We start from the raw sequence: 18,007 nt of genomic DNA, 5'->3' as shown, positions 1-18,007 counted from the left end.
GGAGGGTCCGCGTCGGTGGGAGCACTCTTCTCCAGGCTTTGCTCAGCCGGACCCAGATGCTGAACCCAGGGGGCCACCTGTCAAAAGGAGAGTCGTCGAGGGGCACCAGAACATTGCTGAGGTACTGGGAGAGGTGCCACGCGCGCACTCCACAATCGCACGGAGGATGGAGGAGTCCAACTCCTGCATGAGGGGAATGGTGGCACAGGTGCAGGAGGGTATCGCCGAGATAGTGTCGCAGGGACGTGAAGGCATCTCTGAGATAGTGTCGCGGGTAGGTGTGGGAACGTCTGCGGTGGAGGACAGGCTAGCCTCCCTCGAGCGTCACGCACAGCTCACCAATGAGTCCATCCAGGCCCTCACAACGGCTGTTCGGATTCAGGGTGAACAACATTCTGCCGCCATCAACAGGTTGACAGATACGTTGGAGGTGGCCTTGCAAGGTCTCACCCACGTCATCCAAACTGCCGTCCAGCAGGGTGGAAGGGGTGATGTGGGCCTTGGCCATGAGAGGGAAGATGGTGAACGGGGAAATGGAAGTGTGGACGCTACTCAAGGCGCCCCCAAGTCTCACCCGTTGCCCCCCTCTCAACCAGTGCCCGCAATAGTCCATCCTCTCCAGGTGGCCGAGTCTGCCCCTGCACAGGTGCAGGAGGAGCAGTCTGTGGAGGTGCCCTCACCGGCACCGAAACCCAGGGGGCGTCGGCCCAAAGCATCTACCCAGTCAGGGCACGAACAGGAGCAACCTGCCACCACCTCTGCTGGAGCCACAGGGGTAGCACCACGTAGGGGGTCCCGAAAACGAACGCCTAAAGTTCCGTGAGCACACAGGGATTGCACCAGGGTGTTTGTCGTTTTTTTTTAAATTTTCTACTCTTTGAATGTCACCACAAAATAAACTCACTTTTTCTCACCAATGCTGCCACCTCTTGTCCATAATTCTGCGGCTTGTGCAATATGTCCCTTCCGTGCGCCTCATCATGACGACGACCACCCCGTCCCACCCATTGGGCATAATCCAGTGGGTGCAGGTGTACAGGCACCACTCTTCTGTGGAGGGAGCCTGTATGGACCCTCGTCTGTGCACGTTATGACATGTGAACGTCTCACACAGTGTGATGTTAGGAGAACCGTTGGCATATGAGTGCCTCCCTGGCCTGACGAGCACGCAGGTGAGCCGGTGTTCGGCGCATGGGTTGTTCCTCCTCCTCTCCCTCTTCCTCCTCCTCCTCCTCATTGTCGTCCTCAATGTGGGTGGCGGGTGTGCATGGGGCCTCCTCCAGCGGCACCCCTCTCTGTAGTGCCATGTTATGCAGGGCACAGCAGACAACTATAATTCGTCCCACTCTGAATGGCGTGTATTGGAGCGCTCCCCCGGAACGATCAAGGCACCTGAAGCGCATCTTGAGCAGCCCTATAGCCTGCTCATTTGTAGACCTGGTAGCAATGTGGCTGTCATTATACCGACGCTGTGGCTCGGTAATGGGGTTCCTCAGAGGTGTCATAAGCCACATGTGCAGGGGATATCCCTTGTCGCCGAGGAGCCAGCCGTTGCCGGCGTTGGGTGCGTGGAAGAGGGGCGGGACGGTGGACTCCCTGAGGACGAAGGCATCGTGGCAGCTGCCAGGGTATCTGGCGCACACGTGTAGGAATCTCTGGCGGTGGTCACAAATGAGCTGGGCGTTCATGGAGTGATACCCTTTCCTGTTGATAAACAGCCCTGGCTCATGTGGAGGTGCCCGTATTGCTATGTGGGTGCAATCGATTACACCCTGCACCCGTGGGAAGCCAGCCACAGCATGGAATCCAACCGCCCTCTCCGTCTGGCTGCGCTCATCCATGGCGAAGTTGATGTAGGTCGAGGCCCTGCGGAACAACCCATCGGTGACCTGCCTTATGCACTTGTGTGCAGACGACTGACAGACCCCGGTGATGTCCCCCGTGGCACCCTGGAAGGATCCGGAGGCGAAGAAGTTGAGGGCAGTGGTGACTTTGACGGCGACGGGTAAGAAGATGCTGCTTGGTCCATCCGGGAGCAGCTCGTCATTGAGGAGGCTGCAGATGTCGGCGACTACCTGGCGAGTGACTCTGAGCCTCCGTATGCACTGCTGCTCAGAGAGGTCCATGAAGCTGAGCCTCGGTCTGTAGACCCTGTGCGGAGGGTAGTGCCTCCTGCGACGCAGCTCTCTCTGCGGATGCCCTCCATCCTGCTGTGCAGGTGGATGTGCCGCAGCACCGTGTTGTGGGGATGCACGTCTCTGAGGCGGACGGCGTGGACTGCGAGGCTGCTGAGGCTGGTCATGCTGTTCGTCCTCCGAGGATGTCAACGCAGCACCCATCTGGCAGGTTTAGGTTTGCGGGGTTGTGCACGCTAGAAAAGTGTGTCCTCGCACAGGGGTTGGACTTCCACACCGGTGAATCTTCTTGCTTGGAGGAGGGTGGTGGACGGCAGGCGTTGCCCAATGTTACGAAGTATCCTCCTGCGTTGGTGAAGGCTCTCCCCCCCCCCCCCCCCCCCCCGCCCCCACCTGTGGAATGCACCTTGGCAGCTGCCACAGGCTGCTGGCTGCAACACGTCCGTTGAGAGTGTGAGTGTTTCCCCCAGTATGGGAAACAGTCTCATTTCACTGTAAAATCCGACACCTGTTAAATAAACAGCTCAATCAGGTCATTTAATGACCTGAAATACCAAGATAAATACACTCAAGTGGAACCCCGCTGGCTTTAATTGCCTGCGGGATTCCCACCAGCGGGGCCAACGCACGCACCCCCGCACGTTAGCGCGCAACCCGGAAGTGGGCGGGATCGAGGCGCGATCTGGTCCCGCTCCTCGAAACCGGGATTTTAGAGGCCCCCCCGCCGAGAACGCACCCGGAACCGGGTGCTAAAATCGGGCCCATGGCTGCAGGGTGACCAAGGCTAGGAGCTGAATATCTAAGGGTATTCGATATTTAGGAAGGACAGGCAAAAAAGAAAAGGAGGTGGGGTGGTGGTGTTAGTAAAGGATGAAATCAGAGCAATAGTGAAAGAGGATATTGGCTCAGAAAATCAAGATGTAGAATCAGTCTGGATGGAGTTAAGAAGCACCAAGGGGCAGAAAACACTGGTGGGAGTTGTCTATAGGCCTCCAAATGTAGGGATGGGATCAAACAGGAAATTAGAGACCCATGTAACAAGGATACTACAGTAATCATGGGTGACTTTAATCTACATATAGACTGGTCAAACCAAATTAGCAATAATACTGTGGAGGATGAATTCCTGGAGTGTGTATGAGATGGTTTTTTAGATCAGAACGTTGAGGAGCCAACCAGGGAACAGGCTATCCTAGATTGGGTATTGTGCAATGAGAAGGGGTTAATTAATAATCTTGTTGTGCGGGGTCCTTTAGGGAAGAGTGACGATAACATGATAGAATTCTTCATTAAGATGGAAAGTGAAGTAGTCCAATCCGAAACTAGGGTCCTAAATCTAAACAAAGGAAACTACAAAGGTATGAGGAGTGAGTTGGCTATGATTGGGAAGCTTCATTAAAAGGCATGACAGTGGATAGGCAATGGCTAACATTTAAGGAAAAAACGCATGAATTGCAACAATTATACATTCCTTTCTGGTGCATAAACACAAAAGGAAAAGCAGCCCAACCATGGCTAACAAAACAAATTAAGGATAATATTCGATCCAAAGAGGAGTCATATAAAGTTGCCAGTAAAAGTAGCAAGCCTGAGGATTGGGAGCAGTTTGGAATTCAGCAAAAAAAGGACCAAGGGATTAATTAAGAGGGGAAAAAGAGAGTATGAGAGTAAACTTGCAAGGAACATAAAAGTGGACTGTAAAAGCTTCCACAAGTATGTAAAAGGAAAAAGATTAGTGAAGACAAATGTAGGTCCTTTACAGTCAGAAAAGGGAGAATTTATAATGGGGAACAAGGAAATGGCAGAGCAATTAAACAAATACTTTGGTTCTGTCTTCACGGAAGAGGACATAAATAACATACCAGAAATGCTAGGTAACCAAGGGACTAGTGAGAAGGAGGAATTAAAGGAAATTAGTATTAGTAAAAAAAAATAGTGCTGGAGAATTTAATGGGACTGAAAGCCGATAAATCCCCAGGACCTGATGATCTGCATCCCAGAATATTAAAAGAGGTAGCCATGGAAATAGTGAATGCATTAGTTGTCATCTTCCAAAATTCTATAGATTATGGAACAGTTCCTGCAGATTGGAGGGTGGCAAATGTAACCCGACTATTTAAAAAAGGAGGGAGAGAAAACGGGGAACTACAACCTGGTTAGCCTAACACCAGTAGTAGGGAAAATGCTAGAATCTATTATAAAGGACGTGATAACAGGACACTTAGAAAATATCAACGGGATTAGAAAAAGTCAACATGGATTTATGAAAGGGAAATCATGTTTGACAAACCTACTGGATTTTTTTGAGAATGTAACTGGTAGTACAGATAAGGGAGAACCAGTGGATGTGGTTTATTTGGATTTTTAGAAGGCCTTTGATAAAGTCCCACCTAAGAGGTTGGTGTGCACATGGGATTGGGGGTAACATACTGGCATGGATTGAAAATTGGTTAACAGACAGGCAACAGAGAGTAGGAATAAATGGGTTTTTTTTCGGGGTGGCAGGCGGTGACTAGTGGAGTACCGCAGGGATCAGTGCTTGGGCCCCAGCTATTCACAATATATATCAATGATTTGGATGAGGGAACCAAATGTAATATTTCCAAGTTTGCTGATGACACAAAACTAGGTAGATTGTGAGTTGTGAGGAGCATGCAAAGAGGCTTCAAGGCAATTTAGACAAGTTGAGTGAGTGGGCAAATACATGGCAGATGCAGATAACGTGGATAAATGTGAAGTTATCCACTTCGGAAGGAAAAACAGAAAGGCAGAATATTATTTAAATAGTGATAGATTGGGAAATGTTGATGTACAAAGGGACTTGGGTGTCTTTGTACGCCAGTCACTGAAAGCAAACGTGTAGGTGCAGCAAGCAGTTAGGAAGGCAAATGGTATGTTGGCCTTCATTGCAAGAGGATTTGAGTACAGGAGCAAGGATGTCTTACTGCAGTTATACAGGGCCTTGTTGAGACCACACCTGGAGTATTGTGTGCAGTTTTGGTCTCCTTACCTAAGAAAGGATATACTTGTCATAGAGGGAGTGCAGCGAAGGTTCACCAGACTGATTCCTGGGATGGCAGGACTGTCGTATGAGGAGAGATTGGGTCGACTCGGCCTGTATTCACTCGAGTTTAGAAGAATGAGAGGGGATCTCATTGAAACATGAAATTCTGACAGGGCTTGACAGACTGGATGCAGGGAGGATGTTTCCCCTGGCTTGGGGGGGGCGTCTGGAACAAGGGGTCACAGTCTCAGGATACGGAGTAGGACATTTAGGACTGAGATGAGGATAAATTTCTTCACTCAGAGGGTGGTGAACCTGTGGAATTCTCTACCACAGAAGGTTGTGGAGGCCAAGTCACAGAATATATTTAAGAAGGAACTAGATAGATTTCAAGACACATAAGGCATCAAGGGGTATGGGAAGAGAGTGGGAATATGGTGTTGAGATATAGGATCAGCCATGATCATATTGAATGGCCGAGCTGAATGGCCTACTCCTGCTCCTATTTTCTATGCTTCTATGTTTGGAGGGCATGTAAATCTAGTGAGGGTTTGACCCGGGATATGGACGCTACCATTGCCAGGGCGGTTGCTAGGGATCACCGATACATGCTGCCTCTTTGGCCACATGGTGTGCCGCTGAATTACCTGGGGATTGGGGATCCGTAGCCTTAGAATGGGCTTTAACTTTTCCAATAAAGCAAGTGACTTAGCAGGTTTTAAGAGCTTGCTGCAATTTCTGGAAAAGATGGGCATGAATAAGGGGTTTACCATCAGTGGTATTAAACTGATTTTTCTGATATAGCAGCAGAGATAACATGGTGTTAATGGTTTAGGTATTATCAGACCAAATGTTCATGGACTGTTGAGAAGTAACTGGGACCGCAGTTAGGAGAACTGCAAGTTCTCTATACTGGGCTGAATGAATGTTACATTTATACTGTAATGTCTGGTCTGGGAAGACGACAGCAAAACCGGTATAAGGGATCCTTGCTTGTGGAATGACGACCCATTGATGTATACATCTGCGCAAAAAGAGGGACAGAGAGTGGCAGCTATCACTTCGGCTCCACCGCTACTTCACGTTCCAGAGGGGAGCCAATGAAAATTTTCATCCCCCCTCCCCACCCCACCTCACCCCGAACCAGCCAGTTATTAGGTTCCGGCGAGATCATGATGCACGACCCTTTGCCTCTTGCTTTAGCTGGGGGCCAGTAGCAGCAAATATTGGTAGATTCCTAGCCATTCCACCTGGAGGTGACATCTACCGATGGGAGCCATGCGGCCGTCCTCTGTCAGGAGGCTCAAGGGAAACCCTTCCCCATTGCATACGCATCCAGAATCCTTACTGGAGTGGATTATTCTGAACGGGATGGATTTTGAATTGTAACAGGGGAATTGGGCATTCATGAGGTTCCCCTTCATATAACGTTAACTGTGGTAGTAGCATGGTTTGTTTTGGGGTGATGTCCAAGTGTCTTTCTATGAGTAACAGGTCCAGTGGCTCAACTGGGCGTTAGATACTAGCATATTGCCAGGTCACATGAGCAGGTTCAGTGGCGTATGCAGGGAGTGAAGAACTAGAATCTGGAGTCCGGTTATAAAGTTGAAGTGCTTGACTGCCCAAAATGTGGCCAACAGGTAGTGTTCACAGAGTTTGTAAGCCTTTTCCACTCCAGTAAGGATTCTGGATGCATATGCAGTGGGGAAAGGCCTCCCTTGAATCTGCTGACAGAGGACGGCCGCCAGGCCCCTATCGGTAGACTCCACCTCCAGGTGGAATGGCTAAGAGACTACCAACATTTGCTGCTGCTGGGCCCCATCTAAAGCAACAGAGACAAAGGGGCGTGCATCATGATCTTGCCGGAATCTCACTACTGGCTGGTTTGGGGTGGGGCGGGGGGAAATTTTCATTGGTTCCCCTCTGGTACGTGAGGTAGCAGTGGAGCCGAAGCGGCAGCTGTCGCTCTCTGTCCCTCTTTTTGCGTTAGTTGTTGCTCGGTTATTAAAGCCAATAGTTTACTCGATTTTGCATCGGATGGGTGTTTGGATGTTCGCCCTGGGAGTATATATCGGAGGCGGCCTGTTCTGCGGCTCTTTGATGTCCCTAAAGCCTCACCCCACTCCTACAATCTTGGCGAAATGTCCATTACAGTCACAATGGAAGCAGTGGGGCTCACCTCTGTCTGGGAAAAGGCCTTCCGATCGAGCAGACCCATCGTTTACCCGTTGCCTTCTATATTGGGGCCCTTCTTTCGAAGCAGCTGGTCTACCTCCTCATCACTCAGTTCCGGGTGCCCTTCCCAACGTCGCCCCATGCTTGGGTTACGACCATTGGGTGATCCCCGTCTTTTAAAGCACCAAGCTCCCATGCCAATGCACTAGTCTCTTCTGCCTTCAGGGGTCATTCCTCAGTCACTGTGAGGTGACTTGTCCCTGAGCATTTCACTGAACACTTGTTATTATCACATTCACTGGCATCCCTTGTGATAAGGTGCCAGAGTCTCCGCCATCACAATCCCGGTTGTGATAGCAGACTGCTTTCCTGTCTAGTTCATTGCAGTCTCTATTATCATCATCCCCATCTCCTGCATATTCTCCCATTGAGATGCCTTCCGAGCCTTCCCTGCAACTTGTAGATTTTTAGCCTACACTGCCTCTCGTGGCTCAGTTCCTCATCTCCCATGGTGCTCCCTGAGCATCTTCTAGTCATTGTTTCAACTGATGATTTTCCCCAGTTAACTGGTCTACCTGATGTTTAAGCTTTTGGGACCCCTAGCTCTGTGCCATGGCTGTGGCTGCAGCCATTTGGGCACATCTCAGCATTGTACTTAAATCCCCATTCCTTTGGTTAACTTTTCCATTTTTAAAAATGTTTTCTCATCCCTCTTTTTCACATAATTCCACCACCCGCTTTTTGCTTTCTGTGCAAAGATGAGTTGCATTCATCAACAATTTATATGCTGCCTTGAGCTTCAGTTTCTTTTCGTCTACTAATCCTTGAATCCAATTCTTCACTGCCTCATATGGTGTCTTGACTGCCTTGAGTACCGATATCAACTCGGCAACTCAAAATGAGGTGGATAACTGTTGTGAAATAAAAACTAAAATATCAAGTGAATGTTGGTTGTTCTCAAGAATGATTCGCAATGCAGGATGGTTAATATGGCCAAATAAGAGATGTCCATTTTACTCCTATCCCCAGTATTCTTAGTGTGTATTTGAAAGGCATGTATGGGGTGTGAGGAGGGAAAGAAGGAAGGAATGTGTGCAGAAGAAAACATGCTGAGACCAGATGAGCTGTTCTGTCTCAATTGCATATATTTTAAAATGCCTCAGGATAGACCTTTGCAGGGGCAAAATAAGAGGCAACCAAAAATTATTTTAATTGAAAAGAATGTAAGTAAACTTTGTAAATTTGATTTAAATATTTTTATTGCTTCCATTCCTTTGGTCATGGATGATTGCAAGAGTTTTGTACATCTACAGCCATAATACATCAAGAGTATAGCTGTGGATTGAGAAGTTTTTTTTTTAAGGAGGGCAGGGAGTGGAGAAGCACTCATGAAAAGCATTTGCATTTGGAGATCAAGACCAAAGTTTTAAGAAATACTGCAGTTGACTTAGTGTCAACTTAAAGCAGTTTTAAATCTTGTACATGTTAATTATTTCGTTGCACCAGCTCTACAGCAGAGATTTTTGCACGAGTTAGTGTCTAATGAGAATGTGTTCATCATCAGAATCACAGTCACATCATCACAGTTAATAGTGTTTCTAATAATTTACAAATTGTCGCTCCTAGATAACGCAGAGGATTGATGAACCACTGTTGATCTCATGTTCTTTGTGAAGTGAAAATAAGGATGTGAGTTTACAAAGTAATTTTTAATTAACTTTTCCCCCATCTTGGTAGCAGCAGAAGTGCAACCATTTGATTCAGTCGCCTTGGATTAAGGAAGGATTCCTGCTCCTGATTCAGCAAACCCATGCTTGAAAAGGACAGAATTGCGGTTGGCTATGACACCTCTGTAAACAGTTTTCTGACCCTTGCTAACTAGGCTCACACATGAGATATTGGAACTTGTGAGACGGCGTCACAGGTGAGAGCATGACAGGTGGCAGCATAACTACCTCTGCACCCACCAGCTTGTGACTTTTCTGCTCATTAAAATGAATGGGCAGAATATTATGGGCTGGTGAACCCGGAAGTGGAAAACCCAGCCAACACCTTCAGGAGAAGAGAGGAACTCCCACCTGAAATAAATTACACCATAATTGAACAGAATATTAACCTGAAATAGTTAAGATCAGTGCCTTCTCAGCAGAAGTTGATAGCCAAGTTCCGCACCCATGAGGACGGCCTCAACCGGGATCTTGGGTTCATGTCATGCTACACGTAACCCCACCAGCAAAAAGGGGGAAAAAAATTATATGTTTTTTAATATTCTCTCTCTCTCTGCCATTTTGGGTTTCTTTCTGCCTGCCTGTGTAATTGACACAATGTATATCCAGTGTACTGGGACGTGCTGTTCTCCGTGACTGGCCTGTTTGAATAACAACAACACCTTTTGATTGGTGTGATGCTGTCCCAGCATTGTATAAGATATGCAATTTGAGAACCTTTTCACTCATTCATCTGACGAAGGGGATAATCTCCGAAAGCTTGTGATTTTAAAATAACCTGGTGTTGTAAGATTCCTTACATTTCTCTGTAAGTGCCATTAATGCAGAGTCCTGATCCATGACCAGTGGTTATTGCAGATCTTTGTAGATGGAACAGATATATAGAAAAATGATGCAATGCGCAACAGACAATTTATATTGCAGACCAGATTTCAGACCACCAAAGTCAACCCGGCAGGCTCGATTTAAAATGTAATTTGATGGCTGTGACCTTCCCTAGTGTTGGACTGTCTGTACGTGGTTATGTAAATGGTGGGTAATTATCTCTCCATCCTCTCTTTTTTCTGCACTTGCTCTTGTTTTTCTTCCTTCCCTTTAGCCTTTCTTCCGCCCTCCATCTGTCCTTCCTCCTCTCTCTCCTTACTTCTTACTCTTCCCCTCCTTCATTCTCTCTCTTCTTTCTCCTTCCTTCCATCCCTCTACTTTCTTCTCCCTTTCCCCTCTGTCTCTTTCCTTGTCTCTGTCCCTCCCTTCCTTTCATTGACTTACTCCAGGACCTCAAAATTTGGGACTCCTTCCTTCATCAGTCTTTGCATCTTCCTACAATTTATAGGCTTTTAAAGCTTACCGTCACTTTATCATTACTTGCTAATTTATTTTGCCTTCTACTAATTCAACACTAGAATCCTGCACTTTGATATTTGTTCTTTCACCTAGCTTTCTCATGAAACCAAAATTACTTCCCTGATTGTTTAATTCAGACATTTGTTTCTTTCTATAATTTCTTGAGCTTTTGAGACCTGACAAAACTTGTTTTAATTGCTGGAGACCCCTGCTACCCACTGAATGCACGTGTACGTTTGTGACAATCGTGAAGAAAAATATTAATTGTTTATATGAACTTTTCATTTAAGGAAGTATGTGTTGCCATTTGGTGCTGATTTCATTCAAATAAAAATATATACACAAAGACTGAGTTGCAAGCTTTTTTCTTTCTTAGCCACTGTATCATCAGATTTAGCATTGGTAATTTTGTTCAGAACTGAGTTTGCAAAAATGTTTCTGTCTGCATCTTTTTAACTTCCCTGTATCTGTACATTTAAAAATGTTTCCCTCTTGAACTATTTTTAACCTAATTGATGTAAATAACCTAATTTGAATCCCCACTGCCATTTAAAGAGTGCCTCAGTTGTACAGTAATTCAACTGTCCAGTGCATAAGTTACCTCAGAGACAAAACACTGAGGAAAATGTTCAGCTTGGATCCCTGAATAGATTTTGATCTCCTGTGAAAATGGGGTATTAGTTCTGCACTTGAAGGTGACAGCGATCTCATTTATTACCCACTAACTGAAACCATATTGCAGTTAATGTGTAGCATTGAATTATTACAATTCAATGCATCCGATGAATTTTCTATGAATGTAATAGTATGTAATTTGGGTATGATGGGAGTTTTAGTAATCCAGCATTGATCCATAAAAATGTGCACTGTAGATTTAAATTTGCACTGTAGACTTTTTTTGGCGCATAGTGAATTCATCGAGCCCTGAAATTGATGTCATATACCTGTAATGTGAAGAATTTATTTTCTACTTCTCATTAAAGGAGGTATGTACTACAATTAAAGTAATTAACTACACTGATTTAATGTTTTGCTCCATGGCAAGCAATTTTTTTACAATTAAAAAAAACTTCAGGCAGCTCATTTAAATATGTATATATTTAGTGACTGTTTTGTCGAACTTATTTTTACCTAAAGTTGTCAAGACCTCCATTTTCAAAATGAAATTTGCATTTTGCATTTTTTTAAGATTACTATCATTTGCATTTAATTAAAAACCATGATAATTTATAAAATTGTTTTCAAGTTAATTGTACTGTTGGAAGATGATTTTAAAAAAATAAACATTCAGATTGCTTTAGCTTAAAAAGGTCTCGGGCCACAGTAGGGTTGCCAACTCTGGACGTAGTCCAAGAGGTTTCATCACATGACCTCTTGCCTCCAACCGCCCTGCCCCACTGCCATGCTCCTACCATTGGTCACACCAATATGCCCATCCTCTGGGCGCACCGCCTACCCACTCCAGTTGGAAAGTGAACAGTCTCTTTGCTACCCGATTGGATGATTCTTATAGTCAAATAGCCTTTTTTCCCAACTCCCAATATTGTCATAACTAATAAACGAAAATGTTCAAAGAAAACAAAAAACACTTTTTTTTAATCTCCCTATGATTTTCCTAGGTAGCTTGTAGCAGTATCCTGGAGATTAATCTTTAATTCCTGGAGACTCCAGGACAATGCTGGAGGGTTGGCAGCCCTAGGTCACAGTTAAGACATTTTCTCCTTTTAAAAAGGCAGTACTTTAGCGAAAATGTTTTTTATTTGCAAACACATAATGTGACATTTAATCATGTCAGTATTTCTCATCACTTTCACGTGATAATTGATGAAAATGACACAAGACAAAAAGTCTGTCTGATTCTTTTTTTCATGGAGGCAGTGGCCTTCATTGTCAGACTGCAACAATGGTTTTATGTCTGTTTAATGATGCAGTTGTATTGCCACTTCTGAATCGGCCTAAAATGATTTTGGGTGTGTATCAGCACAAAAATAGTCGTATAACGTGACTCTGGAGTGCACTAAAGTGTTCTGTGAGACTCCTTCCAGAAGGCCAGCTCACACTGACCTTAGTTTGCACTAGGTACAGGATAAATCCAACAAAGTATAAAACTGCCCAGACAGTACATTGGACTGCCTGAATGTTTAAAAAAAATTGTGTGAAATCCTTTTAATGCTGATAGAGGGCTGAAACTTCCTTTTCAAACATTAAAAATTAGTCGTTTGGGGAACAGAGCTCTGCATATGCATCCAACTGTGCATACGCAGAGCTTCTTTGTGGCTGACCTTCATGTGACCTTCACTAAGGTGCAGTTGGCAGTATAATTCTGTTCTACCTATTTGCACACTTACAAATGCAAAACTGGTAGCTGCAGTATAATTGCGGCTTAAAAGTAGAGACAACCAAATGTAATCTTAGGAAATCCTCTCCAAATCCATTTGTTCTTACTGAACAGATTTTGTAGAACATAAGGTGTTAATCTATTCTCATTACCAAATATTCACAGTGGTGACATGTACTGTAATATTTTACAATAAAAATCATTTACTTTGATCTTTTATAGTACTTATTCACTTGAAGGTTTTAGTAAAGCAAGTATATAGAATTTTTGTATGAATTACATTTTATTAAAGTTGTACAAAATGAAGTTTACAGATAAATTCACAAAAATGAGCAAAAAATATACCAGGGGTAACTAAATATGATAACTTTTTAAAAAAAACTTTTGATTTGATTGAGAAATGTTTTGTAATTTTTTTTAAGTAAGCTGCATGAGGAACATTTAATTTTCCAAGATTGCTGTTACTTCAACTGAAAATATTTTGAGTTGTAAGTGATTGTCTCTTCCTAGTTTCTCCCAAAATCCTTTTTCACGTAAAAAGATACAGCAGCTTTTTTCACGTTTTTTTTGCCTGTATTGTAAAATAAATTTGTAAATTATCTCCGGCACTTATTCAAGGAGTACAATTAATTCATAAAATGTTACACTTTATGTGATCACAGTTCAGCCTTTCAAATATTAGTCAATAAAAACTCAAAAGGTAAGACTATAATATTCAAGAAAATTGACAAATCAAAGAATGAGTTGGGTGGAGACAACCTCACATGGTACATTGGAACAAGAGATATTTCAAAAGTTCTTGTGCTATAGGCTACTGTAATTTGTGTTTTCAGAGGGCCTCCCTCTGAATTCTGTGCTCTCCTGGTGCGCGTACGTTCCCAGTCAGCCAATGTAACATTGTTCTTTTTCTTTACATGTATAAAAAGTTTCATAACCAGGGAGCTTTCAGATGTGAAGAAGTATCTTCAGTATTAGTAGGTCTACCACAATCAGTTGAATATTTGAGCTCATGACCTTACAAAACAGCTCGATTACTCTGTCTCAGAGGGTCACGGATTCAAGCCCCATGTCAGGATTTGAGCCCATAATTGAGGCAGACGTTTTATTGCAGTACAGCTGCAATTGTCCTTCAGATGACATGTTAAATTGAGAATCCTGTTTGCCTGTTCAGGTGGATATAAACGATCCATGACACTGTTTGAAGAAGAGCAGGAATGTTCTCCCAGTGTTCTGGCTAACATATATGCCCCAACAAACACCACCAAAAAACAGATTACTTGGTCAGTTATCTCATTGCTATTTGTGGAACATTGTTTGCAATTTGACTGCAGGAGAGAAAAGATTGCGAGACTTGGTTGTCAATGGTGTTCTTTGGGAGGATTACTCGTCGACAGGTTTGCCAGCTTACTTGCCAGTATAATCATCCTAGCTCTTTATAAAGTGGGAGTAAAACCAGATGTTTTGCAAAATCCAATTTTTTGTCAGAAATTGCAATATGCCCTTTCTGAAGGAAGAAGATACAGTTGACAAATTTTTCGATGGATTATCCCATTTTGAGTTAACCAAGAAAAGTTATTTTTATTCACCACAAAACTTGTCAGCATTGGCTCAGTGGTAGCACTCTTGCCTCTGAGTTAGAAGGTCATAGGTTCAAGCCAGATTCCAGAGACTTGAGCGCATTATCTAGGCTGAGGGAGCGCTGCATTGTTGGAGATGCCGTCTTTCAGCTGAGACATTAAACATCTACCCTTTTAGTGGATGTATAAGATCCAATGGTATTATTCAAAGAAGTGCACGGGAGCTCCTTCTGTGGTCCTGCCAAAAGTAATCCCTCAACCAACAGCACTATAAACAGATTAACTTGTCATTTATCTTATTGCTTTTTGTGGGTCCCTGCTGTGCACAAATTGATTGTTACATTTGCCTACATTTCAGCAGTGACTGCACTTCAAAAGTAATTCATTGACTGCGAAGCACTTTGGGAAATCCTGAGGATGTGAAAGGTGCAATATAAATGTAAGTTCTTTCTAACTTATTACATGTTCCATTTTTAGATACTGATACAAGAGACTGTACACTGATAAAGAATCATAGAATGGTTACAGCATGGAACGAGGCCATTTGGCCCGTCCAGTCCGTGCCGGCTCTCTGCAAGAGCAGTCCAGTTAGTCCCACTCTCCGCCCTATTCCCGTAGCCCTGCAAATTTTTTCCCTTCAAGTACTTATCCAATTCCCTTTTCAAAGTCACGATTAAATCTGCCTCCACCACCCCCTCAGGCAGTGCATTGCAGATCACAACCACTCACTGTGTAAAAAGTTTTTTCTCATATAACCTTTGGTTCTTTCGTCAATCACCTTAAATCCTCTGGTTCTTGACCCTTCCACCAATGGGAACAGTTTCTCTCTATCTACTAGGTCCAGACCCTTCATGATTTTGAATACCTCGATCAAATCTCCTCTCAACCTTCTCTGCTCTATGGAGAACAACCCCAGTTTTTCCAGTCTATCCACGTAACTGAAGCTCCTCATCCCTGAATCATTCTAGTAAATCTCTTCTGCACCCTCTTTAAGGCCTTCACATCCTCCCTGAAGTGCGGTGCCCAGAATTGGACACAATACTCCAGTTGTGGCTGAACCAGTGTATTCTAAAGGTTCATCATATCCTCCTTGCTTTTGTACTCTATGCCTCCATTTATAAAGCCCAGGATCCTGTAAGCTTTCTTATTAGCTTTTTCAACCAGCCCTGCCACCTTCAACGATTTGTGCACATATACCTCCAGATTTCTCTGTTCCTGCACCCTTTTTAGAATTGTACTCTTTAGTTTATATTGCCTCTCCTCATTCTTCCTACCGAAATGTGTCGCTTCACACTTTTCTGCGTAGTTTAATCTGCCACGTGTCCGCCCATTCCACCAGCCTGTCTCTGTCTTCTTGAAGTTTATCACTATCCTTCTCACTGTTCACTACCCTTCCAAGTTTTGTGTCATCCGCAAATTTTGAAATTGTGTTCTGTACACCCAAGTCATTGATATATATCAAGAAAAGCAATGGTCCTAGTACTGGCCCCTGGGGAACACCACTGTACTGTTCCCTCCAGTACGAAAAACAACCATTCACCACTACTCTCTCTTTCCTATTAGCCAATTTCGTATCCATGCTGCCACTGCCCCCTTTATTCCATGAGCTTCAACTTTGATGACGCCTATTATGTGGCACTTTATCAAACTTTTAGAAGTCCATATACTACACCACATCAACCCCTCACCGGCCCTTTCTGTTACCTCATCAAATAACTCAATCAAGTTGGTTAGACACGATTTGCCGTCAACAAATCCATGCTGGCTTTCCTTAATTTATCCACACTTGTCCAAGTGACTGTTAATTTTGTCCCGGATTATCATTTCTAAAAGTTTCCCCACCACCGAGGTTAAACTGACTGGCCTGTAGTTGCTGGGTTTATCCTTACACCCTTTTTTGAACAAGGGTGTAACATTTGCAATTCTCCAGTCCTCTGGCACCACCCCCGTATCCAAGGATGATTGGAAGATTATGGTCAGTACCTCTGCAATTTCCACCCTTACTTCCCTCAGCAACCTAGGATGCATCCCATCCGGACCGGGTGATTTATCTATTTTAAGCTAGCCTCACTTGTACCTCCCCTTCATCAATTTTTAGCCCATCCAGTAACTCTTCATTTACTGTGACTTTGGCAGCATCTTCTTCCTTGGTAAAGACAGATGCAAAGTACTCATTCAGTACCTCATCCATGCCCTCTGCCTCCATAAGTAGATCTCTTTTTTGGCCCTTAATCGGCCCCACCCCTCCTCTTACTACTCGTTTACTGTTTACATACCTATAGAAGACTGATGGATTCCCTTTTATGTTAGCCACCAGTCTATTCTCATACTCTCTCTTTGCCCCTCTTATTTCCTTTTTCGCCTCCCCTCTGAACTTTTTACATTCAGCCTGGTTCTCACTTGTATTATCAACCTGACACCTGTCATATGCCCCTTTTTTCTGCTTCATCTTACTCTCTACCTCTTTTGTCATCCAGGGAGCTCTGGTTTTAGTTGCCCTACCTTTCTCCCTCGTGGAAATGTACCTAGACTGTACCCTAACCATCTCTTCTTTAAAGGCCGGCCATTGTTCAATTACAGTTTTGCCTGCCAATCTTTGATTCCAATTTACCCGGGCCAGATCCGTTCTCATCCCATTGAAATTGGCCCTCCTCCAATTGAGTATTTTTACTTTAGAGTGGTTATCGTCCTTTTCCATAACTAATCTAAACCTCATGTTACTATGATCATTGTTCCCTAAATGTTCCCCCACTGACACTTGCTCCACTTGGCCCACCTCATTTCGTTGGACCAGAAACATACTGGTCAAGAAAGTTCTCCTGAACACACATCAAAAATTCCAACCCCTCTTTGCCCCTTACACTATTACTATCCCAGTCTATATTAGGATAGTCAGAGTCCCCCATTATCACTACTCTATGGTTCTTGCACATCTCTGTAATTTTCCTGCAAATTTGCTCCTCTATGTCCTTCCCACTAGTTAGTGGTCTATAAGACTATTCCCAGTAGTGTAATGGCACCTCTATTGTTCTTTTAACTCTAACCAAATAGATTCTGTCCTTGACCCTTCCAGGACATCCTCTATCTCCAGCACTGCAATATTCTCCTTAATCAATACTGATTAGCTTGTATGAAAATTAACTATAGTACACACAGGATCAATTTTCCTCCTCACTCTCTCTGGTTACTGCAAGTCGGGCGGTGTGCATTTTGCATGAGTCCAACTCGTACATAGCTGAGCCTGTCCGGATTTCTGGGATTAGCTCGTATGTTGGGTGAGTGCTGGGCAGGGCTGCAGCCAGGGATTCAGCGCTGACTCAGTTGGGAGCGGGAAGCTGTATGTTGCTGCAGGTCATAAAGGGCAGTAGCAGCACAAGCTTGGGCAGACTTTAGGTATGCTGGCTACAGCAGCGAATGGCTTTCCAGTAGTGCAACCCTGCTGTTGTAATGTATCATTTAAAAAAAAACGCCCTTGAGGTCCCAGGAAGTTGCTGTTTTCTCTTCTTCTGATCTGAAAGGGTAGCCTAGCAATGTGTATCATGAGCGTTCTGTTACCCAGAGCTTCGGCCGAGTCTTTGATGTGGATGATATTATTCTATCATTTCCCCATCACTTACATCCAGTTTAAATGTTCATGCTTGTTTCAAGCAGGAGCTTCCTGCCCATGCTGGAGTTCCCCAGGAAATGTGTGTCAACTGCAAATAGAA

General features: G+C 44.2%; 1 protein-coding gene across 6 annotated transcripts in view; it reads left to right on the top strand.

Moving 5' to 3' along the window:
* Nucleotides 1-18,007, top strand: part of LOC137331497 (inactive N-acetylated-alpha-linked acidic dipeptidase-like protein 2) — a 715,700-nt gene that overhangs the window by 65,685 nt on the left and 632,008 nt on the right. For 4 of the 6 annotated variants that reach the window (XM_067995330.1, XM_067995327.1, XM_067995328.1 and 1 more), the window contains one exon: nt 14,659-14,739. The gene's annotated coding sequence lies outside the window, so the exon portion shown is untranslated. The remainder of the gene's footprint in view (nt 1-14,658; nt 14,740-18,007) is intronic. The other 2 variants (XM_067995331.1, XM_067995329.1) reach the window with 1 other exon arrangement.

The sequence above is a fragment of the Heptranchias perlo genome, chromosome 13 (genome assembly GCF_035084215.1).
Source record: "Heptranchias perlo isolate sHepPer1 chromosome 13, sHepPer1.hap1, whole genome shotgun sequence".
NCBI lineage: Eukaryota > Metazoa > Chordata > Chondrichthyes > Hexanchiformes > Hexanchidae > Heptranchias > Heptranchias perlo.
Note: the sequence above shows the minus strand (reverse complement) of the source record. Positions and strands in the feature narration are given on the sequence as shown.